We start from the raw sequence: 22149 nt of genomic DNA on the forward strand, positions 1-22149 counted from the left end.
ATCTTCATACGGGAGATGCTCCAGTTCCCTGATCATCCTCGTGGCCCTCCTCTGGACTTGTTCCAACAGTTCCATGTCCTTTTTATGTTGAGGACACCAGAACTGCACACAATACTCCAGGTGAGGTCTCACAAGAGCAGAGTAGAGAGGCAGGATCACCTCCTTTGACCTGCTAGCCACTCTCCTTTTGATGCAGCCCAGGATATGGTTGGCTTTCTGGGCTGCGAGTGCACACTGATGCTGGCTCATGTTCATTTTCTCATCAACCAGCATGCCCAAGTCCTTCTCTGCAGGGCTGCTCTGAATCTCTTCTTTGCCCAATCTGTAGCTATGCCTGGGATTGCTCCCACCCAGGTGTAGGACCTTGCACTTGTCATGGTTAAACTTCATGAGGTTGGCATCAGCCCACCTCACAAGCGTGTCAAGGTCCCTCTGGATGGCATCCCTTCCCTCCAGCATATCAACCGGACCACACAGCTTGGTGTCATCGGCAAACTTGCTGAGGGCGCACTCAATCCCACTGTCCATGTCAGCAACAAAGATGTTAAACAAGACCGGTTCCAACACCGATCCCTGAGGGACACCACTTGTTACTGGTCTCCAGCTGGACATCGAGCCATTGACCACAACTCTTTGCACACAGCCGTCCAGCCAGTTCTTTATCCACCGAGTTGTCCATCCATCAAATTGATGTGTCTCCAATTTAGAGACAGGGATGTCGTGTGGGATAGTGTCTAACGCTTTGCACAAGTCTAGGTAGATGATGTTAACTGCTCTACCCCTGTCCATCAGTTCCGTAGCCCCATCATAGAAGGCCACCAAATGGGCCAGGCAGGATTTCCCCTTAGTGAAGCCATGCTGGCTGTCACCAAGCACCTTGTTGTTTATCATGTGCCTTAGCATGCCTTCCAGGAGAATGAGTTACTCAACATTTGAAGTGCTGCTTTCCCCTGAAGGCTGCTAGTGATCTTCCAAGCAATTCACAGGCCTCCCATTTATACTGGCAGGTCTGGGGAGAGGGAAGGTTAGAACCTCAAATCAAAGAATGCAGGAACCAGGAAAATTACTCCCTGACACTTGGCAAAGGGAGGCAGCTGGCACATTTGTCAAAGATTTTCTTCTGAAGGATCAAAAAAACAATGGAGACACTAGAGGCAGAGTCAGCAAATTTTCTTTGCATTGCTAGAAGAATTGTATTGGAAATAGCATCCTGAAAGCAGGAGGAAAAACACAAGAGATGGGAAGAGGGTAGAGTTGGAAAGTTTCATTACATTTATTTCTCTGTGAAAATACTTCACAGCAAAATCAGTAAGGAAAAAGTAATTTTGCTACAACAGATGAGACATACAAATTTTAAAAGGCTTTGAGGTAACAGAATATCCATCAGTTCACAATATAAGCAGCTCTTTAAATTGCTGAGCAAGTTAGTTCAGCAGATGTCTTTTACTATTGAGGCATAAGTACTTATTGTACAAACGCCAGATAGTCAACTTATACTACTGATTTTTATATGGGCAATAAAACCCAGTGTTTAAAGCTCTAGTTCTATCATTGTTTTAAGCATAATTGCTATTGTAACCTAACCCCAGGCAATACAAAAATACAACAAAAAAATTAAAAAAATCATCAAAATGTTGTTAGGCAAATCTGAATATTCTTATTCTCCATTACCCTTGCTCTGTCCTATTATAGTGTCTAGGAAGGTCCTTTGTGGGGGGAAGAGACAGTATTTTTTCTGCTAATAAGATATAAACAAATAAGATAAAGAATTCTGATACTAAAAGGATGTACTGTACTTTGCTATGTGGTAGCTTTATTAGTAGTAATTATGAGAATAAGTTACACACAAAAATCATTAAATAGAGATTAAAGGCTTATGCTAAGCCTATAAAGGCTATGACCTAAAGACTAACCTTCAGATATTAAAACAAGCTTACAAGAGGCAAGCAAGAACACACTATAAATGGAGGGATAATTATTTCATAAATTTTAGGTAGGTGCCTGAAGAACCATATTTGTTTCATCAGAATAGGAATTACTAATGCAAATGGAAAGAGAAATCATAGTTTTCAGTCTTGAGAGATTTCAGTAGAACACCCCCCTCTGAAACTATTCTTTATCCTGTACCTTTTCTGTAGATGAAACACATACAAATGCTTCTGCATAAGAGACAGCAATATTTATACTGTACAAAATAAAACAATTCCTTAACCTCACTTCTTAGTGGATTATAGCTTTGCTAATTCAACTGATTGGGCCATAGGTATCCATGCCAATGGACTTTTATCTGCTTTCAAAGACCCAGAAAGAATTTTTTAGTCACTGCAAATTTACACTATGAAGAACCCCCAGAACACCCAGCCCAAATGCTGATGTTATTTCCTCACCCGCAGCATGTGGCCTACATGCTCAGAGACATCCCTGCGAGCACAGCAGCAAAGCCTTGCTCCTCCTGATATTGACAGACTGACAGATTTACATCTACATCAAGGAGATCAGGCAGTGTGTGAAGAAAACTGTTTTAACAGACTGTTTGAATGGTAAGCACCATTATGTTGTGTGACAACCATTCACTGATACTATGCTACTGTTTCTTCTGTACTTCAATAGGCAGTTATTGGAGAAAAGTCTAACACTAGCTGTCACTTAGCAATTAACTCAGAGAGGAGAATGATTTCAAAGGCTGGTGACAGTTTAAAAGACAGGCTACTGTTCTTTTTCTGCATTCTATTTCAAAATCCCGTAATAAAACACTTAGAATAATTTAATAGAACATCAACAAAGTAAGATGCTTTCATTAAGACACAATTCTATTCTGTGGTCACAACTTTATCCCTCCACCCTTATTATTCATGATCATTACCTCATACTACCCCACATGAACTTTATAATTGTGTTTTATACAAAATAACAGGATCTCGTCCTGAACAAATCCTACAAGAGTACAAAACTTTGATCCTGTATTGAAACCAGTACCAAAAGAATAGGGGGGAGGAGGGAAGAGAAATTATGTAATTATGCTTATTTTACCCTTGTGAAATAGTAGAAATTGTTTTGTTTCATTTAACAAATGCAATCTATTTATTCTCTTTCCCTCTCTTTTTTATTAAATTACATGTAAAAAGTGATTTCTGTTTCATTTTTAAAACTCAAAAATTTTGTTTGAGACATTTCTTGCTCAGGAGACATCACTTCACATAAAAGGTGCTTAACCATATTGATCTATCAGTTCTAAGCTTTTTTAAAGTACTAGAGGATTTTGAAAAACTAGTCAGAGTTCTGCACACACTCAAAATACATTTGTGTGTTTATGAAGAATAAGTTATAAAAGAAGACGAGGGGACATGTTTGGGGATTTTTTTTTTTTTTTTCATTTAGTTTCGTGTTATGTTGGTTTTGTCCTTAAGAAAGAGTAGAATTCTAGTTTAAAAAAAAAATGATAACTAAAAACACCTTAAGAGGTTAATTTGCATTAGTATTTCATTAGTATTCTGCTACCACTGCTGTTTTTCTTAATTGAAAAATAATGCTCTTCCCAGAATATTATTTCTGTTTCTTCAGTTTCTTGTACTTTGTGCCAGTTCTTTTGCGACTTGCTTCCAAAAAAAAAAAAAAAGTCACGTAAGTTACAGGAAATCTAGATTTCAAAGACTACTGCATTCCATATGGTACATCAATAATGCAAGAACAAGATCATACGGAATAAGGGCATCAAATTTAACCCTATTGTTCACTGTAAATAATTACAAGGATACATCTGAAATTCCTATAAATCCCTTAGATACTCATAGAATATCCATTGCTATAGTATCAAAATCAAGTTCAGTAGCAAATTTTTGACATTTAAATTAATAGAAATATCATACCAAGCTTTCTATCAAAATGTGCAACACCTAGCAGTAAAACCACAGCACTGACTGAGTTCAGATCTTCTCTTTTCTCCATCCAAACCCTACTGGCATAAACCCTAGATAGAGAGGAAAGGTAGATTACATTATGGTAAAATAAGTTCAAGGGCAGGCTTTCCTGGCAGCGATCATGCCTTCACTAGACAGTATTTGAGTTTAAAATCTGTAGTTCAGAACTGGGCAGATGAAAGTGTTTGACAGGTAAATAGAGTAAAATGAGTCCAAGCGATATGACTGCTAACTCAGAAGGGGTAATTTGGCTGTAACTACAAAAAAAAAAAACCCAAGGAGTCTTATACAGAAGAAAAATCAACATGATAGATTTCTCATTTTCACCAATAACTTCATTAAAAACATACCAATTATACATACAGACAGCGCTGAAGACAGCATTCCCTTCTAAAACTGATGCACTGGTAAAGAAGATCTCTACTGGTGCTGCCAGGAAAAAGTGGCGGGTCGTAGTAGTAGGGGACTCTGAAAGGGACAGAAGCACTTATCTGTCAGCCTGACCCAGTCTCAAGGGAGGTGTGTTGCATACCTGGGGCACGGATCAGGAATGTTGCAGAGAGGATGCCTGCTCTAGTAAGTCCCACAGACTATTACCTACTTCTACTGATACATGTGGGTGCTACCGATATACATAGTAGTAGCCTGGGGAACATAAAGGACCACAGAGCCCTGGGAGAGGTGGCAGGGGCTCTGGAGCTCAGATTGTCTTTTCGTCAGTTCTCCAGGATACAGGGGAGGACATTAAAAAAGCTAGGAAGATTGGCCAGGTTAATAAATAGTTAAAAGGGTGGTGTCATAGTCAGGGGTTTGGGTGTCTTGAACAGAGGACCCAGGTTTGTAGGCCAGGTCTATTGGGGCTGGTGGGGCTGCTCTGATAAAGATGGGGAAGAGCGGTTTTGGTAGGAGGCTTGCCAGACTGGTCAAGGAGGCTTTAAACTAGATGTGTTGAGGGAGGGGGGCATCGTTACATCCCAACACAACCAATCAGTTGCCAGCACCTATAATAAATGCTTAGAGCAATGTAGAGATACTCCAGCCGCTCCAGCCAATGAGCCGGCTTCATTTGGAGCTCAGCTCAGATGCCTCTATACAAACGCCCATAGCATGGGGAACAAACAAGAGGAATTAGAGATGTGTGCACATCTACGGGGGCATGATACAATAGGCATCACAGAAACATGGTGGGATGGCTCCTATGACTGGAGTGTTGGAATGGAAGGTTACAGGCTCTTTAGAAAGGACAGGCCTGGCAGGCGGGGAGGGGGAGTTGCCCTTTATGTTAGGGACAGGCTGGAGAGTATGGAACTCTGTCTGGGGACAGGTGAGCAGTTTACAGAGAGTTTGTGGGTCAGGGTTAAAGGGAAAACAGCCGTGGGAGACATTACTGTGGGAATCTGTTAGAGGCCGCCTGATCAAGGAGAACCTGTGGATGAAGCACTCTACAGACAGATAGGAAAAGCCTCACGCTCGCAGGCCCTTGTTCTCATGGGGGATTTCAACCACCCTGACATCTGTTGGAACAATGGCACTGCACGGCAGAAGCAATCCAGGAGGTTCCTCAATTGTGTGGAAGACAACTCCCTTCTGCAAGTAATAGAGGAGACGACAAGGAGAGGTGCCATGCTTGACCTTGCGCTCACCAACAGGGAAGGGCTTGTTGAGAACGTGGTACTCCAGGGCAGCCTTGGATGCAGCGATCACGAGATGGTCGAATTTGAGATCCCCAGGACAGTGAGAAGAGCGTGCACAAAGCTCAATGCCCTGGACTTCAAGAGAGCAGACTTTGGCTTCTTCAGGAACCTGCTTAGTAAGGTTCCATGGGATATAGCCCTGGAGGGCAGACGGGCCCAAGACTGTTGGTTGATATTCAAGGATCACCTGCTACAAGCTCAGGAGTGTTGCATCCCAACTAGAAGGAAGTGCAGCAGGAGGGCCAGGAGACCTCCTTGGATGGATAAGGAGCTGCTGAGGAAAATTCAAATGAAAAATGAGTCTTATAAAAGGTGGAAGCAAGGACAGGTGGCCTGGAAAGAGTACAGAGATGTTGTCCGGGAAGCTAGGGACCAGGTTAGGAACGCTAAGGCCCAGTTAGAATTAAACTTGGCCAGGGATAGAATCCTTGGAAGGGATTCTATAGGTACGTAGCAAATAAAAAACAGACTAGAGACAACATAGGCTCCCTCTGGAACTATCGGGAGAACTAGCTACACAGGATTTGGAGAAGGCTGAGGTTCTGAATGACTTCTTTGCCTCGGTCTTCACTGGCAAAGGCTCTGACCACACCACCCAAGTCTTAGAAGGTAGATACAGGGACTGTAAGAATGATGACCCTAGGCCCACTGTAGGAGAGGATCTGGTTCGAGACCATCTTAAAAACCTGAACGTGCACAAGTCCATGGGACCTGATGGAATCCATCCGCGGGTCCTGAAGCAGCTGGCAAATGGAGTTGCTAAGCCACTGGCCATCATATTTTAAAAATCATGGCAGTCAGGTGAAGTCCCTGATGACTGGAAAAAGGGAAATATAACCCCCATTTTCAAGAAGGGCAAAATGGATGACCTGGGGAATTACAGAGCAGTCAGTCTCACCTCTGTGCCTGGTAAAATCTTGGAGCACATTCTCCTGGAAGGCATGCTAAGGCACATGAAAAACAACAAGGTGCTTGGTGACAGCCAACATGGCTTCACTAAGGGGAAATCCTGCCTGGCCCATTTGGTGGCCTTCTATGATGGGGCTACGGAACTGATGGACAGGGGTAGAGCAGTTAACATCATCTACCTGGACTTGTGCAAAGCGTTAGACACTATCCCACACGACATCCCTGTCTCTAAATTGAAGAGACGTCGGTTTGATAGGTGGACCACTCGGTGGATAAAGAACTGGCTGGACAGCTGTACACAAAGTGTGGTGGTCAATGGCTCAATGTCCAGCTGGAGACCAGTAACGAGTGGTGTCCCTCAAGGATCAGTGTTGGGACCGGTGTTGTTCAACGTCTTTGTTGCTGACATGGACAGTGGGATTGAGTGCGCCCACAGCAAGTTTGCCGATGACACCAGGCTGTATGGTTCGGTTGATATGCTGGAGGGAAGGGATGCCATCCAGAGGGACCTTGACACGCTTGTAAGGTGGGCTGATGCCAACCTCATGAAGTTTAACCATGACAAGTGCAAGGTCCTACACCTGGGTCGGAGCAGTCCCAGGCACAGCTACAGATTGGGCAAAGAAGAGCTTCAGAGCGGCCCTGCAGAGAAGGACTTGGGGGTGTTGGTCGATGAGAAAATGAACACGAGCCGGCAGTGTGCGCTCGCAGCCCAGAAAGCCAACCGTATCCTAGACTGCATCAAAAGGAGTGTGGCTAGCAGGTCAAAGGAGGTGATCCTGCCCCTCTACTCTGCTCTTGTGAGACCTCACCTTGAATATTGTGTGCAGTTCTGGTGTCCTCAACATAAAAAGGACATGGAACTGCTGGAACAAGTCCAGAGGAGGGCCACGAGGATGATCAGGGAACTGGAGCATCTCCCGTATGAAGATAGGCTGAGAAAGTTGGGGCTGTTCAGCCTGGAGAAGAGAAGGTTGTGTGGGGACCTCATAGCAGCCTTCTAGTATCTGAAGGGGGCCTATAGAGATGCTGGGGAGGGACTCTTTGTCAGGGACTGTAGTGACAGGACAAAGGGTAACGGGTTAAAACTTAAACAGGGGAAGTTTAGATTGGATATAAGGAGGAAATTCTTTCCTGTTAGGGTGGTGAGACACTGGAATGGGCTGCCCAGGGAGGTTGTGAATGGTCCATCCCTGGCAGTGTTCAAGGCCAGGCTGGACGAAGCCTTGGTTGAGATGGTTTAGTGTGAGGTGTCCCTGCCCATGGCAGGGGGGTTGGAATTAGACGATCTTAAGGTCCTTTCCAACCCTAACTATTCTATGATTCTATAATCTGACACTTCCTTCTAAAGCAAGTCACCCATGAATGCCATGGTCAACAATCCTGAACAAAGCTGGTGAGGAAATAACATACCAAAACCATAACAGCCCTAAGGTCACCCCTGACACTGGCTTCTGCAGGTAAAGTATCTTGTGCAGGGAAGAAAAGGAAAAGTGGGGGGAAGACAACATGGAGAAATGCTGATTACCTATGTGGAGTTTAGTTTCAATACATCCCAATGTAATCAACAAAGATCAATACTATCTTCACCTGTAACTACAACAGTACTTGGCAATTCTGACAGGATAGTATCTGAAACACACTGACTTTTCCTTCCAAGCAGAGTTAACTAGCAGTTCCTCAAACACTCTGGTCACAGCGAACTGTTTTAGATGGTGACCACAATAAGTCAACAAACATTACTAATCATCTCTTCACAGGCAAAACAAACAATTTTTGTAACAAACTTTGTTTCTCCAAAAGCTTCTAACAGACAGCGATCGTAGATGTATGATTTTAATCTCATCTTGTGGAATTTGTGCTGAAGTTCACTTTGTACGTCGAGCCAAACTAAAGATTTTCTTGCCCAGTGACCTGAAAACATTTGATTCTCCCAAAAATGCTGAGATCATCCTCCATAAACCATAGCATAGGCCACCAAAGTGAGACAGCTTAAGACTTCCTAGTAAGAAATACAGGCTTACACATTTTATTTCATATAAAATACAAACTACATAATAACTTCTCCATATTCTATTTGTTTCTTCCAAGGCACAATTTATGCATGGATGGTTTGTTTGTTTTTCTTTCCTTTCATTCTTCTCTTTTCCTTAGTTCGCTTGAAATAGATTTTCTGTCTTTTTGAATACACTCGTTTCAGAGCATGTAGGAAAATAAGAGTACTGCACTGCCCAGAAAGGGGTCCAAAGAGTCAGTTTGAACTGTCAGTTCCAACAGTGGCCAAAAGCAAATGCCCAGGCAATAACATAAGTGATCTCTAAGCTAAAAAAAGGGCTCCAAGCAAATGCCCTGCAGCAGCAGAGCAACAGATGGGAATTGGGAAGAAGTACGACTGACTGATGGTGTCAGATGGCAGAAACCTGTATTCATGGCTGGAAAGTTTCTTTCAGCTCTTCCATCCTAATGTTCCAAGGCTCTCAAAGCATTTTAGAAGTAAAATAAGCAAACTAACATTTTAAAAATCTGAAAACCACTATAATATCAAGAAGAACATCTTCAAACTTGTATCAACCCTACGGGATATTTGTTTTCCACCATTGGTAAATCTTCAACTGACCTTTTCCTTTACAAGATCTTGTGTGCAACCTGTACAGTGGCTCACTCTGCAAGAGATAAAGTACCATGTCATTGACATGACTCAGGAAAACGGTAATTAGGCAGTTGTGTTACTGCTTGCAGGACCTCCTCTTAGACCTCCCCTTGTGCTACTGAATACACAGCTTACTACAGCTGCATCATGTGCATGTGACCCAGAAATATGCAGAAAACCTTACAGAAATACAAACAAGTAAATGCCAAATCACCAGCTGGGATTCTGTAACCTGTGAAATTCATAGCAATCTCCCTGATTTCAAAGAGCTGGTAACTCCTTAAGCACAGGGACCTTAAGCATTCTGAAGGAAGGCAACAGAAAATGTGAGAATAGATATAGAGGGACAGGAAACAACTATGTGGCAAGAGGGGAGGAGAATTACAAGTGAAAGGTCATGAACAATATCTAACCAGATTTCACCTGAGCTGTTATCTCAGCAGCTCTCTGAATTAAAGAGAGAACAAATCAGTGCACACTTCAGAGTGAAGGGGAGGAGGCTGCGGTTCAGCAGATACCCAAGCACCAACCGAATGTGAGGAAACGTCTCTATTTGATGCAAAGACAAAAACTGTCACCTTGTCCCCCTGCTGGCAACTGTTCTAAACAAGAAAAAGAAGCACAGCACCTACGATGGAAGGCAGAACTGACTTAAAGCTCTTGAGATCAACAGCATGGTCGTGCATGGTATTTACAGGGGAATGCTTGCCAAGACATTGACCTCTGACAAAGCCAAAAGTGTGTAAATCAGTGATTTTCAGCATAATCCCCTCATAAAATCTGATGGTGAGTCACCAGGCACAAATAACTTCCTGCTCGGTTTGCAAACAAGAAGAAGGCAGGAAAGGGATGAATGAATGAATGAATGCATAAATGGTTTGTGTATTTCTTTTTTTCTGAAATGCTGGCTCTAAAAAGGATACACGAGGAGAGAAGGCAGGAGTGGCACAGACACAGTAGTTACATGTGGATATCATGTATGGAAAAGGGTAAAGGCAAGGGTGACAGAGAAAAGAAACAAACATAAGATGCAGCTCCAGGCAGGAAGAATAATGACCTACAGAGAGATTGATTGTGAGATATATTTTCAGCATAAGCATTGCTCATTATTCTTAGGCCTGAATGAGTAATGTCTGTCTTCTCCACTGTAGACATTTTACAATCTTTCTTCCCCAAAAGATAAGTATTCCCTAAAGTAGCTCTGTAGTGAGCACTGGAAAGACATCTGTCTCTTCAATTATTACAACTATTCAAGGTTTCCAGATAAAAGTATTTACATGACCCTGCATATTGTAAAGGGCTCTTCATGAAGTTACGGCTGGACAGACAACCAGTTGTACATACCCATATATGTTTCCTAAAGGCAGAGAGTCAAAGAGGTCTATAAAATCATTTAGACTTTGATTTTAAGGTGTGAAAATTACCTAGCAGAAGTCATTTTCCAAAGCTACCTTCAGTGTAATGTGAGAAAGTCAGTATTTTAAAGCACGAATTTTCCCTATGAATACTTAAAAGGCAAAAATTTCCTTACAATTTGTGTCAGGTATGGAGCTGCAGCTGTACAATTTTCCCTGAAATCTGCTAAGATCTCACAGGTAGCTTATCTATTTTTCAGTTCATTGCTTGGCTAGAGATACCTAAATTAAATCTGGACATGTCACATCCTTGGAGTCACCCATTTATCCCAGGAGAGGGTCAGGAAGAGATCTGCTTTCAAAGACACCAGTGTCAGCTGATGCTGTTGTGATAATGGTACCAGACTGACTTTCACCAGGAAGATGATCCTTTCCTTGCTTCAACATACCATTCCTGCAAGGCCTTGAGAAAGTCCCTTAACTTTTTCATACTCCACCTCTGAAGAGGATTTAGGTGTGCAAGAGCCTATCATATTATAGGAATTCTATCAAAATTCCTGTTTAATTAGGCTGCACCTGGATTCAGATTCATCAGATCTCCCTAAAAGGGATTCCCCTTTTTTTTTAAACATGCATTTTGGCTTTTGAAAAAGATGGAAATTTAAGTTAATATTTTTGAGTGTTTACTATTGCTTCCTGCTGTAAACATGATGAATCGTGAAGCACTTAAAACGATTTGGCATGCAGCCAAATAATGTAAACAAATAAATTTTAGTTATATAATGTTCTTTTTTTTTTTTTTCATTGTCAAAATGCAAGTTTTCTCTGGTTTATGATTTTCTGGGAATGGCCAGTTCTCTACAGAAAGCTCATTTGGCTATTTAGAATTCCCTTGTGTTCCATAAAAGGCAATTAAAATAAAACTTCATGGTAAGATGTCTTTATCTCATCAGATGCATGGATGATTCATTTCTGCTTTATTACTTTGATGTCCAGCTGGAACAAACCAGGTTTAGGATAGCAGAAAAAACTAAAGGAAATGAACCAGAAAGGATGGGCAAAAGGTGAGAGAAAAGGAACCCAAAACTTTCCTCTCAGAAATGCGGATGTCTGTTAGGGCTACAGGAAGTCTTCACCAACTCGCCTTTAACTTTGATGTTTTTGTCAGAAAGCCACAGGGAAAAGGCCTCAGCTCCAGGGACAGAAAGCCAAGAAAACCTACTGGAATGGAGCAGAGCACTTACAGTGCCTTCAGGTGCCTTTGCATAACCCACAGCTGTTCATGCTGAAGGAGCTCAAGTCACAATTAAGAATGCAAAATCCAAAACTAAGGGTAAAAATACTTACTTTGCAATCAAAACCAATTTGAGTTTGGGAAAATTTTTTTCAGTAAATCTGTGTCTCTGCCTACCAAAGCAGAGAGATGCTGCAGGGCATGTGTATTCCCCCATATTTGTGCCACTATAAGTGATGTGAGAATCCAGAATTAATTGAAAAAAAACCCAAACAAACCACTTGTTAAAAAAGAACAGCCCCTGAGTCTCAAAAGAAAATATAAACCCTAAAGGTACTTCTCATTTGCAAAAACTCCCACACACCATATTCATTGCTGCATTACCTGACCAGCATTTTTATTATTGCTTTGTACTCAGCTATTTGGTAAAGCAGCAATTAAACATAGTGAATTAGTTTTCACTTATTCTTGAAAATATCTAGAGCTATCAGTAATGCTTGATGTACAGTTGTAGTCAGCACACAAGGCAGGAGGTTCAGCCTTAACAACCACAGGATAACAGACAGAATTTTTACTGTTTAATGCTGCATTTCCAATCTATTTTATTTTGAATCATCTTGCTTTGTAAAAAGTTTTTCTTCTTGTCCCTGTCTATTTTCTCCCCATTTGCTATTCTCTGTAATAGATTATAAGTCTTTCTGCACAGATTTATACCAGCAGACTTATCTCCATGCTGCAATGTGAGAATATTAGTAATAGGAAAAGGAACTTAAATTTGTCATAAATTTTCTAATACCGACAGGCATAAATCAAGCTACACCACAGCCATGAAAACTTCTTCTTTGAACCTTTTAACATCCAATAATGAGACACTGTCAATATCGCATAAAATAGAAATGATTTGTTCCCTAGAAATTGCAGCCTGAAATGAGAAAACAGGGTTTCCCTTTCTAAAAGGTCTGTAAATTACATTGCGCTTCCTGAAAATCTTCAGGAGTGACTCTCAGGCAGGGAAGGAGGAAGAGCTATTATTTAACTTCCATGAAATCTCCTTACCTACCGGTGACATAGGCAGAGATGCAGAGAGCTTTTTCTCTCACTCTGGTGATAATCACCCGGACTACACAAAGCCTTGCTTTATGTTCTTCAGTACTTGTACTTTCTTGCCATAGTACATGCCACTGAGGCACGGAGTAACCACAAAAAGCTGCACCACTGTGCAGCTTACACATAAAACACCATATCCCTCAGGATTACTAACTGGTACCTTACCGCTCTGAACTGGTACATTTATTTTCAGTTTAATGGGAGAGTGGTATGTGGTAAAAGCATAACAGGTCTTTTATTAGTGAAGGGATTCATAGGAGAAGAAAGCCCTACACGTCAGGCATTCCCAAACCAAATCTTCAGGTATGTGCACTAGGAACATACTCTCTTTGTAGGAAAGAGCCTATCTTGGACTTTCAACACACATTTCAGTCCAGGTTTTGTGAACATAAACTGTGGTTCTGGAGCAGCAGCTCAGCAGGGGGAGAACCCAGTACCACTGCAAGTGATGGCAAGGTACCTGGCACCAAAAAGCATCCAAGGAGGAATCTTGCTTTGTAGTGCCTTCCCCAGGACCATGCCCACAGCCACCAAGGGAGCTCTGCTCTGCCTTGGTTGTCCCAGATCTGCAAGGCAGCTCTGGCATCATACCTGCCCACCCCTGGCACCTCACTGCACAGCCAGAGAACTGGTCAGAATGCTTTGTCCTTGTCTTTAGACCTGAGGATCTAGGTAGAAGAGGGGGAAAGGTGCATGAAGTGAGCAGCAAGCTAGGGTGACAATTGTGTAGGTATCCTGAGGGGAGTCCGAAGCTAAGAACTTCTCCCAGGTCCTGTAGCATAAGGCTACGGCTGTGTTACTAACAAATACTCATGACAGTCTTTGAAAAAAAAACCCTGAAGACAATGTCTGACAGAGGTTTGTAGGGGGACTGCATTAGTACTAGCCACACGGTGCCCCTGTGGTGCAGGAAAGGCCAGCTGGCCGTACAGATGGGATATTACCACAAAATTCATTTATTAGAGCACTCTGATACACTGAGTCTATCGTGGGAAAAACAGAACCAACAAGCTGCAGACAAAAAGTAGCCAATTAGAAATAACTCAGAGGACATATCAGTCTTAAAGACATAAGCAAGATTAGCAAAGCCAATTTAAAAATATTTGCAAAACAGAGAGAAGCATGTGATGCTTACTGAAACAAAGGCCTCTGTCTCTCTTCTGACACAAGCCACAACTGGCAAAAGCCCTATAAACATACCCTAATAAACTAGCCATTGCTCAGAGACTTATTCAAGTGCTAGAAAATGCCAACAGTCAACAGAGAGCAGACAGGTTGGAACTGGAACGATGTCCTTACAGTCACAATTCAGCTGTCAGTTTACAGCAACAGAAGCATAACGCATGCACAGAGCACTGCTGCACAGAGCACACCTGCTCTAATAAGGTGACCCTTATGTTGGACATCCTTTCTTAAGAAATGGTTTCTCCTCCCAAAAACATCTGCATTTTTTATTTTTTAATATCACTATCAAACATGTTGTTGGAATCTATTTGGAAAACCTAGCTTTATTTCCTTTCCTGGATTTCATGTTAGAAATGCATGTCATCCTAAAACATACTAGTGTTAGCTTGTTTTATACTAACAGACCAGCTCTGACCATCAAATGTGTTAAAGCCATGCCCCCTCCTGCTTCAGTAATTGTGGAAGGTTTCTAACTGCTTCTTCCATCCAAAGTGCAGCAGGGATATAAGAGACATTTTCTTTTCCTGATGTAGATACTTGTCTGCTAGGAACTTGGAAAAGGCTGTGAAATCTGTAATTCATGTAAACCACAACCAAGTACACCAACATGGGCTGGGACAGGAAGCCCATGACTTAAAACACTAAGGCTAAGAGGAAATTTTTGAACTCTTACATTCTTCACTGGAAAGCATCCCTGTATTTGTACTTTCACAAAGAATGTTTCTCTAAATATCAAGAACATAGGCTTGCAAAGCAGGGAAAAGCGAGACCCACTCCACAGACCAAGGATTTCACTGAAGTTGGGTCCCCCAACCAGCATACTGCACCTGACTGTGCAAACGGGAGGAGGAAAAGGGACATAGTGCACCTATCTTCTATCAACACAAAATGAAGACTTTTCATTTTCTGTTTCCTCAATGGAAGAAAACAACAATTTTTTAAGAGCTTTCTTAAAAGCAATCTTTTTGGTTTTCAACCAGCACTAGCAATAATCAATCATTTATATCAGGTCAGGTCCACAAGTTTCAAAGCCGTAGATTCTATCAGACATTTGCCTGGCAAATTGCTGATTCATTTCTGATCCACCATGCTTGATCTTCACATGCTCTCTTAATGGTAACTCAACTCTTTTGTTTCTTCCCTGCACTTTCTTAAATAAGCTTAAATTAATTGTCCATTAGATATAACGTCCTGGGTTCAGCAGTAGCAGTTGTTTTTCTCCTTAGTAGCTGGTGCAGCGCTGTGTTTTTGACTTTTGGCCTGGGAACAGAGCTGATAACACAAATGTTTTAGTCTGACCAAGGACTTTCTGAGCCTCATGCTCTGCCAGGGAGGAGGGAAAGCCGGGAGGAAGCAGAGACAGGACACCTGACCCAAACTAGCCAAAGAGGTATTCCATACCACAGAACGTCATGCCCAGGATGTAACAGAGAGTTACCCGGAAGGGCTAGGGACTGCGGGGTTGGACGAGGTATCGGTCGGTGCTCAGCTGGGTGGCGGGGGGGGGGGGGGGGTGTGTGAGTTATTGGTCAGCTGGTGTTGAGATGTCGCATTCTTTCCTCTTGTTACTTCCTTTATCATTATTATTATTGGTGGTAGCAGTAGTGGTTTGTGTTATACCTTAGTTACTAAACTGTTCTTATCTCAACCCGTGGGAGTTGCATTCTTTTCCATTCTCCACTCTGTCCCTCCAGGAGTAGAGGGAGGGAAAGTAGGGGGGGAGTGAGTGGACGAGCTGTGTGGATCGGTTTAAACCACGACATATAAGCATTGAGAATAATACTGCAGAGTATTTCAATTGCTTTCATAAATCAAAGGAAAAAGATGCCTCTGTTCTACCTTCTTAAAGGATTTCTTTTAAGACTTTGTTACCATTTAACTTCTACAATTAGCCTACCAGTTAATTTTCAAGTTTATATATGCTCTATAAATAATCACTAACAAAAAAGATTAAGTATCTTTGTCACTTCTGAACCATTATAAACTGAAACCTGAGTTTCCAATTTTCAAAATACATCAGCAGAAGCAAAATAATTTTCCTTTAGAATAGTTTCAACAATCCAGTAATTACATATATATATATATAAATTATAAATAGTTGCCTGTACCACTGTGAATATTAAAGAAAACTTTATTCTCTTTACAACTGCTTTCCACATAGACAGAATATCTCAAAACTCAGTACTAGGAAAATGCTGTAAGAATCAAAAGATAAAATTGCCAGACTGGAAATTAAAAAAAAACAACCCCACATAAAAAAAGAAACCAACAAAAAACCTCACAAAACAAAACACACCCCAACAATTAATTTAAAAACAAACTACCAAAAGTGGACAAAAGAAAATTCTGAAGCTCAATTCATTATGCGTTCTGTTTTACCTGCCTACCTGCCTTAAAAATTATGATAAGCCAGATTTAAAGTTTCAAGGAATTTTACAATCCAAATCATGTAATTACCTTAGTTAGGAACGAGACCAGGATAAACCCCATTGGTCCACTGAAATGGGACTTCTAGTTTAATTTCCTCTGAGAATAAGCCAGTTCATGCTTGTCAAAACCAGGTAATGAAGCAGCATGCACTTAAGTAGGCAGTAAGTACGGACCAACAGGGAATTTGCATTAAAGCCACACCACTGATCAGAAACAAACACTACTGTGTATGCAGCCAGTGATGAATAAAAGCAGTGAAATACTGAAGCAGAACAAAATTTTTTTTCATTAAAAGACAACTGCTAAAGCCATGCACGAATCAATAGATGTTCTTTTGTTCTTTTAAGAAACTTATTTACATAGGCTCAATACAGCTGTATTATTTATTTTCTCATAGTCACATTTGAAGAGGAGCTAGACACCTGCCACTGTGTTCGTTGGCTTCTAACGATAAACCACTTCTCTGTGCAGAAAAGAAAGCCTGAAAACACCAGGCCACAAATCCTGCCACATGACTGTTTTTGTGGAACAAGGAAAGGCCTGGGACCAAAAGCACATCTCTAATTACAAGAATAATATCCAGGAGTCATTAGAAATTCAATTTTTATTTAAGATCAAAATTTATATATATTCAAATATATAATGTGGATATGGGCAGCTTCTGGCTTTTTATCTGTTACTAGATTTTATAAATTATGTAAACAAACAATCTGCTATCCATGAAGCATAGCATCTGGAAATTACTATTTGTCAGTCTACGTAAGCTGCCAAATTTCAAATACAGCTCCTTAGAGCCTTGATTCTCAGCAAAGTTGCTAGTTACTAAACAAGTTTTGAAATATAACCAATTCCCTTAAGCCAACTCATTTTGCAAAGCCAAAATATTGTTACTTGAGGAGATTAAAAAAAAAAAAAAAACCACACAAAAAACCCCAAGCAGAGCTGACAAAGACTGAGGCATAAGCAAGTCAGCCCCAAGGCCACTGGCTTTGAAAACACCCACAGGGAAATATGTTCAAACAGCAAAGTTGCATGTAGATGAGTTTGCCCCATCCTTTAAACTTGTTTTTTTCTTAACTTTATAATATCTTTTCAGCTTTGCCAACCTGATAAAATTGCTGTTTCACGAAATTGGTAATATTGCAACTAATGCTCAACTAGACACTATTAATCAAAGCAAAGCACTCTTCTGTAGACAACAACAGGGTGGTAATTCAATGATCTTTCTGTTTCCTTACCAACAATTAAAAGATTGTCTTCTTTGGCATACAGGTCTTCTAGAACCATTTAAATTCCATAGAGAATGAGTTTAACTGGATAGGCAGGGGTAGATCCTTGGAAAATAAACTACTCCTAATTGTCCTGGCGCATGGACAATTGCCGTCACATTCATGACATTAAGATTTATGAACCATTTTTGTCTGAACTGCAATGTGGAAGAAAGGACTCAATTATCAAGCCTTACAAAGTAGTTATATTAATTCAAGCAGAGTAAAGGCTAAACACTAAACAGTATTACTACAGTAGTTTACTATAACAAGTAGATGGAAAATAGGCCATGCGTTAACAAAAGTCTAATACTTAACATTCTTTTAAAAATAAATGTTATTTTAAACACAGAAGAGCTTTTTAAAAGTACTTATGTGGGAATAAAGTACTGCTGCATTAGGAAAATTGATAGAAACACTGCAAATAGTATTTTTTCCTGTTTTCTTTCCCTCTCATTAAAATAATTTTACCAATATCTGATGATCCTTAGGACTTCAGCTCTTTCTCAGGTGAGCACATAACACAGATCCTACTATCCACCATACCACAATAACTGAAGAACCTTCCACATCATAACTTTTCCAGTTTTCTGATGTTAATTGCCATATATATATATATAAAAAAGAAAATAAAAAAGAAAAACCAAACAAAAACCAAGCCCAAACCACAAGCAAACAACAAGAGCTGCAAAAAAAAAAAAAAACCCTTTGACAAAAGCTCCATAACAAAGCCACCCAAAAGGAACTGTGAATTTTGTTTTGAAGAGTCACTCCCACACTGGTCCAGCCCTCTCTGCATTGATCAAGCAATGCTGCTCTATGTGACAACAGCAGAACTAAAGCTAAATTTAACTTCAGCAGAACTGACCTCGAGAAGGTGAAGCTTGCTAAAGTACATCCACTACACAATGCCAAGCCTGATTTTAAACATCACATTTTCCTGATTCAATTGGGTATTTCAGCACTTTGGCCCTTTTAATAATATACGTCTGCTTAGAGTTATTCAAGAATTTCTCCTTCCCTCTCCAAAAGAAATCCATTGCAAAGATTCCCTAAATTGTCCCAAATGATAGTCTTTACAGGAACTGTTCTCCTCTGAAGAGGTATAACAATTTCATTCCATCCTGTTAGCCAACAGTTTCCACAGTCCTTCCCACCCACATTCCCCTTACACTTAACATGATCTTAAGTAGCTGCTTTAGTGAGCTACGGTAAAAATATTTTTAAGTATAGATGCTATCCATCATTGATGGTTCTGTTTCTCTGCAGCCAGCTAGTTTAATTAAGTGCTAAGCCATTACAAAGATAGAAGAGATTCAGCAGAAATGCATACAGAAATGTCATGCAGAACAGCAGTAAAGTAGAAGGGTGATATAAGAGATGCTGATTGGCAAGAGGTTTTGGCATGAAGACATTTTCTCCTTCTAATGGCATAATTTAAATTATCTGGCTGCATCAAAGAGAGGCAGAAGCTCGTGTCTGAAATGATGAAGCTACTGAAACCATAATAAAGATTTGCATTTATGAGCAGAACCGTTAGATAATGCTACATGCCACAAATTAGTGTGCCCTTAATACAGCATTTGGAAAGACAGGCTTATGATCTACCACCCTTTTTATGGCTTGGATTAAGCTACAAGGGTCTTCATCATTATACCTTCCCGGTGGATGATGAGAGAGTACTGTTACTAGGCCCCTGCACACACAGCACAACAGTTATCGACACTTCCCCCAGACAATCTTTAGGATGAATGATTTTGTAGTATGAGAATGTGCGTTACCAAGCCACCCTACTCCTTTTAGGAAAATAACTATCTTGCTTTTAGTCTCCTTTTTACTTCTAATTGCTGTCCAGCTAGAATATACTCTTGCTCACTCTTCACTACATTGAAAAGACATGTAAAATATCCTTTCCTAATGTCTCCAGTTTACCTAGCTTATATTTTGCTTCACATTCAGAAGGTGTCCCTTGCCCACTACAATGCCATAATACGAACAGTCAGTAGTAATTCCCTCTGTTCCTTCAGAGAGGCTGCTATGAACCACTTTGGACCATGACAGAGAAGGAAATTCCAAGAAAAAGGATTCTCTGACTCTGCAATTTGACAGCACATGAAAATTATCGGAGCACCTGATTACAATCCCTCCAACAGGCATGCTGAAAAGCCATTATTAGGCAGCCGACATTGTCTGAAGCACATGCCAGTTCTAAGAGATATGCTGCTAATTGCCACACATACAATGCCACCTTACGGCACCACAGTGTTGTCACGTAGTACATAAATAAGCCACATGCTAATATTTAAGTAGAGAACTTTTTCAGTACCTGAACAGAAGATTACTGGGTAAATAAGTCCTGAACGTGTTTTCCTGAGCTACAACACGTCAAATCTCACCAGCAAGAAATGTCTAGCAACTTTTCTAAATGTTAAGGTCTAAAGCAAAACAAATTTTGAGAAGGAAAAGATGGGTTTCTCAGCTGAAGTTCTGGATAAACCTAAAATACAACTCAGAATCTTGAAAGAACTGACTTTGCATCTGCACAGAAATATTTACAACTATAGCAAACTACTGAAACATTGAAACAAATCTAGAATTTAAAAGAAAAACAAAACCAAAAACAAACCAAAGTTCAACTTTTTAGTCTGCTTTTCTAAGGAAGTTGACCTACAACCACATAAAATACGAGTTAACCTTTCACAGTGTTGTGGATCATCCTGAGGAGGATAGGGCTAGTCTTTGATCTCTTGGCTCAGGACCTAGATCACAACTCCAGGACGAGCACAACATAAATATATTAATAATTCCATACAATGTCAAAAAATGTTGTATCTTCATCCAGTGAAATACATAACAACACATTTCCTAGAAGACGTAACATGTAGAACTACTATTTGAATGTTCCTTGTCAATCTCTTCTATCAGATGAAGAAATCTCATTTGACTGACAGCCCCTCAGCTGTTTCTCATACTGGTTAGAAAGATAACATTCTATGTTGGGATTTCAAGTAGATAGCAAGAAACACAAAAGAAGAAACCTAGTAAAGATATAAATACTAAGGGGGTTTTGTTTAGTTTACTTTCAGGCACACATTACTGTTGCATCTTTCACAAACTCACCAATGTATACAGGCATACCCCTAATGATACAAAAAAAAAAAAAAAAAAGAAAAAGAGAGAACATGATTTTGAATGTTTATTTATCACAAAATGGTAAGTGGAAAATATCCTGAACTGTACAGAAATCCAAAGGTCCAAACTCACCAAAACTGAGTTAAATCCAAAGTGCCATGTCACTAATGCGAAAAAGGCAGTTTAGTCAGTATTAGTGCAACACTCCTCATTAGCACTGCTGAGCAGCAGCACTTGATCTGAGAAGAACACACATCTGACAAGGCTACCCTGCTTAGCCAAGGTTAACTCAATTATTTGCACCTGGCAGAAAGCAGTGCATATGAATGTAACAGAAGCATTGCAGAAAAGTAATCTTTGAGGGAAGAGGACAATAACAACAGTATTTTTACTACCTGACTTTGAGAAAGTCAGATGTGTCTTCCTGTGGCTATATTCTAAGGTGCCACTGTATATTACATTTTTCTTTATTCCTAATGTCCTAAATACAACCAAGACAAAAAAGATAAACAGAAAAATTAACATTTGCTGACATTTTCCAGAAGCAAGGAACTTATTCACAATGAACGCTGATCTGATCTGATACACAGTAACTTTATGAATTAAATTCAGCTAGCTGTAACCATAACTCCTCCTGGACATCATGCTGTGGATTGGAGAAACATAGAACTAAACTGGTATTCTGCCACTGCTTTAAGATGGCACATGCCGTTGATCCCAGAGGGATCAGGCAAATACTGCTTTCAGGAGTAGGGCTCAATGACAAATGCTAATCTTCAACAGTGCTCACATCTATCTTCTTTTTCATGTGAGAGTTGCTTTACATATACAAAATTAAACTCTTAGTGTCACTTGAGCTACTTACTGTGTAGGACCCAGGTCTGTGGAATCAGAACTGTGAATTTCTCACTGGTTTTATGGTATTTCTGAGGAAGAAGGAGCAAGGAGTGAGAAACGGCAGTTTCTTTTTCTCTTCGTCATTAATGAATATTCAATGATAAAATTATGTATGCTTCTTCCCCTCCCTCCCAGCCCCTCCCCTTTTTATTTTTCCCCTAAGCTGTGCTTTTGTCTGCCTGAAGAATGCCACAGATACTGACACTGTTGGGTTCTCATCAGCCTCCTTCCTTCTAACTAGCAAACTTCACTCAACCTGGGTATTTCAAATAATTTTTTTAGGCTCAATTTCCACCTTCAAAAGGTATTTGCTGTTTACTTGTTTTCAGCAAATTTCTAACCGGCTTTAAAAAGGGTGCATGTCCATACAG

General features: G+C 40.5%; 1 protein-coding gene across 4 annotated transcripts in view; it reads right to left on the reverse strand.

Moving 5' to 3' along the window:
• CHRM3 (cholinergic receptor muscarinic 3) overlaps positions 1–22149 on the reverse strand; it is a 277465-nt gene that overhangs the window by 202916 nt on the left and 52400 nt on the right. Inside the window, exon 1 of one of the 4 annotated variants that reach the window (XM_065680193.1) lies at positions 21747–21810. The exons of the other annotated variants lie outside the window; for them this stretch is intronic. The gene's annotated coding sequence lies outside the window, so the exon portion shown is untranslated. Of the gene's footprint in view, positions 1–21746; positions 21811–22149 lie in introns of those variants that run through there. 4 annotated transcript variants of the gene reach the window in all.

The sequence above is a fragment of the Lathamus discolor genome, chromosome 5, assembly GCF_037157495.1.
Source record: "Lathamus discolor isolate bLatDis1 chromosome 5, bLatDis1.hap1, whole genome shotgun sequence".
Taxonomy (NCBI): domain Eukaryota; kingdom Metazoa; phylum Chordata; class Aves; order Psittaciformes; family Psittacidae; genus Lathamus; species Lathamus discolor.